Source organism: Mesoplodon densirostris, chromosome 3 (genome assembly GCF_025265405.1).
Source record: "Mesoplodon densirostris isolate mMesDen1 chromosome 3, mMesDen1 primary haplotype, whole genome shotgun sequence".
Taxonomy (NCBI): Eukaryota; Metazoa; Chordata; class Mammalia; order Artiodactyla; family Ziphiidae; genus Mesoplodon; species Mesoplodon densirostris.
This window is the reverse complement of record NC_082663.1, coordinates 94,909,709-94,916,007: the sequence shown is the minus strand read 5'-3', so window position 1 is coordinate 94,916,007 and position 6,299 is coordinate 94,909,709. Positions and strand designations below refer to the sequence as shown.

Genomic DNA, 6,299 nt, shown 5'->3' with positions numbered 1-6,299 from the left:
TTCTCGCTCCGTCTCCTCCTCGGAGTCCTCCCCACCTGTCTCAGGGCTGGCTTCTCTCCCGTAGATGCAGTGGCGGGTCTACAAAGGAATCCCCCCACAGGTTCGAGGTCAGGTATGGTCTCTCCTGTTGGATGTGGAGAAGGTGAAAGCGGAGACAAAGGGAAATACCACGTACAGCCTGTCCACCTGCTCGGGGGCAGCACTGACAGGCCAGGCCATCAGAAGCTTGGGGGGAGGGCTGCACCTCGGGGACCACTTGCCCATCCCCAGTGCTTTCCTGGCACCTCCCAGGCTCACAGCCCCCGGGCCCGCCTGGCAGGAAGGCCCTGCACAACCCCCCTGCTGCCCATCCCGTCTGACCCAGTGCAGACACTGGATCCAGAGATGGATAGATGCCACCTGGAATCAAAATAAGCCCTACCAGACAGCTGGGGTGGGGAGGGGCAGAGTCACACAGCAAGGGATAGAAACCAGGGGGGAAAGAGCAAGGAGACACCCACAGAAACCATGAGAGGAGAAGGCAAAGCCAAACCAGATGAAGGACAGGCCCGAGTTGAGTAGCAAGACTGAATCAGGACAAGAAACAGGTCTTTTCCCATCGCCACAGAGAGGTCCCTGCACCCGGCCTGTTCCCACCGCTCAGCCCCGCCTCTCCATCGAGGGTACCCCCAGGTCACATAGCCCGGGGAGGCTGCTCTGTGTGCCCAGACTGTGTAGGAGCAGCAGGGGAAATGCAGCAGGAGTGGGTGTGACGGTGGTGGTCACGCTTCTACAAGCAGCCCGAAGACACGTAACGTGAGGCTAAGAATGTGGTGAATACCCACTGATAATTGTGGGACCACACCCAGCATCAAGCTCAGTCCCAAAGCTCTTAAAGGGCCCCCGAAAACCAGGCAGATACATACAGAGATCAAGATAATATGCGGAGGTCAAGAATGTCCCTCTATATGAACAAAAGCTCTGAAACTGGAAACATGCTTGTCTGTTAGGCCTAAGGGGAGCCCCAAGGATACTTTTCGCCTTCTTAACCAGGGGTCCGAGGTGGGGTGTCAGGACCGTGGAGCTCCGCACTCCTCCTGGGCTGTTTCAGCATCAGGGTGATGGGAGCCCGAGCCCCCCATTCTCCGGGGCCCTGAGTCTGGCTGGTGCCAGATTCACGCTTGGGAAACGAGGAGCAGGTGACTATCAGAGGCAAGGCAGTGAGCCCTCGCCCCGCCTCGCCTGTTCCCGCCTGTTCGCCGTGCCACTCCGGCGGGTGTCAGGGAACAGAGGCCCAGCCGCCCTCCCTGCCCCCCCGCCACCGCCCCGCACCTGGTAGCAGCCTGGGGGACAAGCTCGGGGCCGGCGGGCCCTGTCATCCTGGAAGGCGCCATGCTGGGGGCGGAGGAGGGGTCCAGCTGGCCTGGACGGTGCCTTCTTAACTGGCAGGGATCTGGGCCTTGCACGAGGGCGTCACTCGTGACCCGCCCTGGCTTCAGAAACAAGCGAAAATGAGCTTTCCACAGAAACAGTTCACGTTCCGCGGGCGGCCCAGAGCCCGCTCTCTCGCGATACTTGTGGCTGTCGGTACGGGTTCTGCCTGACGCTGGCCCCGCCCACAGGAAATGAAGGAGCAGGCCCGGCTGTACGCCCCCGCCCCCGGGTATAAGACAAACAGAGCTGTATGTGACCCGCGCTCTCTGAAATCACATCATGTTCCGGGAGCGCTACGGCATCAAGTGGGTTCCCAGGGCCCCCCGGGGCGAGGGCGAGGCCGTGGATCTGGGGTGGCGGGATGCCCGACCCCTGGCCTGGCTGGGCTGGCTGAGCCTTGAGGAGGCGCTAGTGGGCACGTGAGGAGCAATGGCAGAGGTGTGGGGCACAGGGCAGGGGGCAGGAGGCCGAGGGGAGAGTGGGGGCCGGCCGGACAGGCCCAACGGGCCCCAGAGGGTCCCGTGGGAGAGGAGGGGCGCCAGGCAGCAGAGAGGCTGGACCGGAGCCCACATGGACTGAATGCGGGTGGGAGGGGTCAAAATGATGCCCCATCTTGATGTTTTTAGTTATATATTTCTGCTCTTTTAGACTGTTTCCATCATTTATAAAAATAAAGTGTGACAAACCCCCAGATTCCATCACCCAGGTCCAACACTAAGGACCCTGTCCTGTCCCATCACCTGCATTGACCACACACTTGACCAGCACAAATGTTTTGCAGGGAACCCAAGACGTCTGGTCTCACCCCGTCCCTAGGCTCTCAGTATCCATTTTTAAAACAGGGATTCTTGGGACTTCCCTGGTGGTCCAGTGGTTAGGACTCAGCACTGTCACTGCCGAGGGTCCAGGGTTCAATCCCTGGTCGGGGAACTAAGATCCCGCAAGCCGTGTGGTGTGGCCAAAAAAAACAAAAAAACGGATTCTTTTCTTACACATGATCTGGACCCCGTTGCTACACCTGAAGCATTTACTGTAATCCCCTAATACACAGCCAGGGAGTGGCTCTCCCAATCCCTCACTGCTTTCTGAACAACCTGTTCCAACCCAGGTAACTGGGTGTGGGGTGAAAAGCCTGACTGCCGAGGAGACCGTGTGGGCGGGCAGGAGAACAGGTTCTGCCAACAGATTCGGGACACCCATGATTAGCCAGCAGGTCAAGCTCACTCTGGACCAAGAGATGCTCATCAGAGCCCCAACCCCAGAGAGAAGAGGGGTCTGGCCATGGCGGTGCTGAGATCAGCAAGGCCAACGTGGGCTGTGCTGCCCAAGTGGTCGCCCCGGACCCTTCACTCTCCTCTCACAATGAGATGTCTCTACCAAGGGGGCTCCATGGGTGCCGAAGTGGGGTGGCCCCATGTCTGCCTTGGCCAGGAGAGTATGTCTGTGTCTCTGCTGACCTCCAAGGCCAGGCCACGGCGAGTCAGACGCCACTGGCCCTCGGCACATCCATCACCCCACGGCCACCAGGCTGCAGGCCTCACGGAGATAGGAGCCCAGGGTGTGAGGGATGAGCCTGGTGTGCCCCGACGTGCCCACCACCCCTGCCCATCTACAGACCTGGGGACAAAATCTGGGAGGTTTCGTGTAATGGGCCAGATGGTAAATATTTTAGACTTCAGGCCCAGCCACTGTTGTCCAAGAATGCAGCCTACTGGATACACAAACGAGTGGATGTGGCCGTGTCCCAACTTGTGACTCTATCTTAAACCTCTGGCTTGTTTGTAGGGTGGGGGGACTTGCTTGTGGCATTAGAAAACCAGACGGTCAGGACGGGGTAAGGCCATGGACGCTGGGGAAGAGGCCAGCTAGGTGAGAGAGAGGACACCTATGAGAGAAAGAACTGACAAGTAAGTACAACTGAATCTAAATGTAAAAGTTTCATTCTGCAAAAGACACTGTTAAGAGAATGAAAAAGATAGCTACAGAGTGGGAGAAAAGATTTGCCAATTGTATATCTACTAAAGGACTCGCATGGAATCAGACGCAAAGTGCTGGCGAGGACGTGGAGCATCAGGAACTCTCGTCCAGCACCGGTCGGGATGCATATGGTGCAGCCACTGTGGGAGACAACTTGGCGGTTTCTTACAAAACTGCACATACTCGTACCATGTGCCCAGCAGTCATGCTCCTTCGTATTTACCCAAAGGAGTTGAAAATTTGCATCCACATAAAACCTGCATGCAATCTTCACTGCTTTGTTCATGATCGTTAAAAACTGGAAGCAACCAAGATGATCTTCAACGAGGGAATGGATAAACCGTGGAATTCCATGAAATGGACTACGATTCAGGGACACAAAGGAACAAGCTATTGCTTCACTCAAGAGCATGGATGAGTCTTAGACGCATTTTGCTAAGAGAAAGAATCCAGACCCATGTATGAGTCCATTCATAGGACGTTCTGGAAAAGGCACAGCCCCAGGAGGATAAGGATCAGTGGCTGCCGGGGCTGATGGTCTGGGAGCTGGAGCTGGAGCGCAGATGTGGCAGCCCCTCCTGTGGAAGAAAACCCACGGGGCTGTACGTCCCAGAGACTGAAATATAATGTGTGCAAACTGCAAAAATAAAGAAAATAACTCGTCAAACTGTATACCTGGGACATTTGCATTTCATTGCATGTAGACTTTACTCCTGAAAAATATTTAACACCGAGGTGCCCTGAAGACTTCACTGCTTTTTTGGCTTATTTCTTAAACACACCTGTTTTGTCATGAGGGTTTGTCAGACAACATGAAACTAAGATCCTCAGCGTGAAACAAGCACCCCTGTGTCCCCTTCCCCAGGCAGCAAGCCCTGTTCCACGTGCTGACAGACTACTCCATGTACGACGCTGTGAGTGTACCCAAGCTCAGGCCCTGCCCCTTCCAGGGGGTCTTCACGCTGGTCACTACGCAGGTGCACAGCATCACAGAGATGATGCAGGGGGCTCCCCAGTCTCAGACTGAGACGGAAAGGCTGGGGTGCAGACCTCTGCTTTCAGGACAGAAATGGCCCCCGACTCCTGGGTTGTGTGAGCCCTGCGCTTGGCAGGGCTGCCAGGTGCTGGCCTCAGCAGAAAGTTTTTGTAACAAGTTAGCTCGAGGCCTAATAAGCGTCGCTGTGGTCATGAAACTTGAGTTTTGATCCTGAAGATGCCATATTATTAATCGGAAACAGCAGGGATGGACGTTCCCAGTAACCCAGATGCCTGTGGGCCCCCACGGAGGTAGCTCCCACCCCACCTGCTCTTTCCAGAACATTCCCTCCAGGAACACCAGCTGAGAGGATCCCATGGGCTGCCCACAGTGGGGTCTTGGGCCAGTCTCCTGGCCTTGTGCCCTCCGAGTCCCACACAGGCCACAGTCAGGCCCCCTGCCTGCTCTCACGGCAGGACCTCCAGACCCCATCGCCCTGCATGCCTTGTCTGAGAAAGGGGACCTCAGGACGGCGCCCAGAGCCTCAGGCACGGAGCTCTCCCAGCCCAGAGGTCATCTCAGGTGGCCCCCTCCAGGGCGGTGTGAGCTCAGCCGGGCGGGAGCCGTCTAGGAGATGAGGTGGGAGTGTGGTGAGGGGTCAGAGGAGGCCTCCATGCGCGTCTGGCTCTTGCAGGAGGTGGGCACTGCCAGGGCATGAAGCAGGTTGTGGCCATCCTGCTGATGTTCCTGAGCGAGGAGGACACCTTCTGGGCGCTGGTCCAGCTGATGACTGACGAGAAGCACGCCACGCATGGTAGGTGCCTGATGTGGACTGCTGGGTGTGCCTCAGGGCCAGGGGTTTCCCCGCAGAGTTTCCCTGGCAGCAGGGCTGGCGGGGACCCCAGCCCAGTCCATCTCCCCATCAGCGAAGGGCCCTGGCTCCCCACACTGCCCTCTGGGTCCTGGAGCCACGGCCCTCAGTCCCGGCTACATCTAGACAACTCTCCCTTCCCTGCTGGTCCTTCTGCCTCATGCCTGCCACCCCCCAGCGCCCTCCGAGCCCATGGCCAGACAAAGCCCCACAGCACCCCCTCCTGTGCCCCCAGTCTGGATGCCAAGCCCAGGAAACAGCCAGGCACACCCCTATCACCCACCCCGTGGGCCGCATGCCCTGCCCCTTACTACCAGGACCCCCATCCCACAATGTGGCTGCTCTGGGGAGGGCGAGTGCCAGGACCGGATGCCTGTCCGGCCCTCAGCCTAGGGCACCAGCTGAGCTGGGCCTCCGGGAGCAGGGCCTGTGCCCCGGCCACCCCGGCCCCACAGGCTGTCCTGCCCGGGAAGGGCATGTCCAGCCAGGGCTCGGGAGGGCCCCGCACTCTGGGGTCACTGCCAGGGACACCTGCGGTACTCGACCCACCCTGGGCACGGCTCTGACTTGTGGGGGTCCGGGGGCTCCTCAGGCTTCTTAATCCGGGGTACCCAAAACTGCTGACATTCCAGGCCCATCATGAACACATTCTAGGCAGCGCCCTCCCGCAGCGGAAGCGACACCTGGTGAGTGGAAGTGTCATCCCCCACCACAGAGACGCTGTCCCACGGCCACTTCAGGGGCCTGGCCCTCCTCCAGGCTTCATTCTCCTTCTCCCGGGGGGCCAGGGGCGAGCTCAGGCCAAGCAGGCCCATGGGCAGCACGTCCCCCCAGGCCCTGGGGGCGGCTGCACAGGGCCCTGAAACAGGGAAGTTTCTGGCCCAGCAGGAAGGCCCTGAGCCCCTGTGTCCGCCGTTAGGATGAGGAGCAGGTGTCCACGGGGATTTACACCACCAAGTGGTGCCTTCAGTGCTTCATCGACCGGGTAAGGCTGCCCAAGGACACTGGGTCCCCAAGGCGCTCCCTGCCCCCAACTCTTGACGCCCAGGGAGGGCCCAGCCC

At 58.9% G+C, this 6,299-nt stretch overlaps 1 non-coding gene across 1 annotated transcript; it reads left to right on the top strand.

Annotated features, from left to right (window-relative positions):
• The first annotated feature begins 2,269 nt into the window (after nucleotides 1-2,269).
• Nucleotides 2,270-2,343, top strand: TRNAD-GUC (transfer RNA aspartic acid (anticodon GUC)). Its single transcript has one exon. It is a non-coding gene; the product is annotated as a tRNA-Asp (tRNA).
• The last annotated feature ends 3,956 nt before the right edge of the window (nucleotides 2,344-6,299 follow it).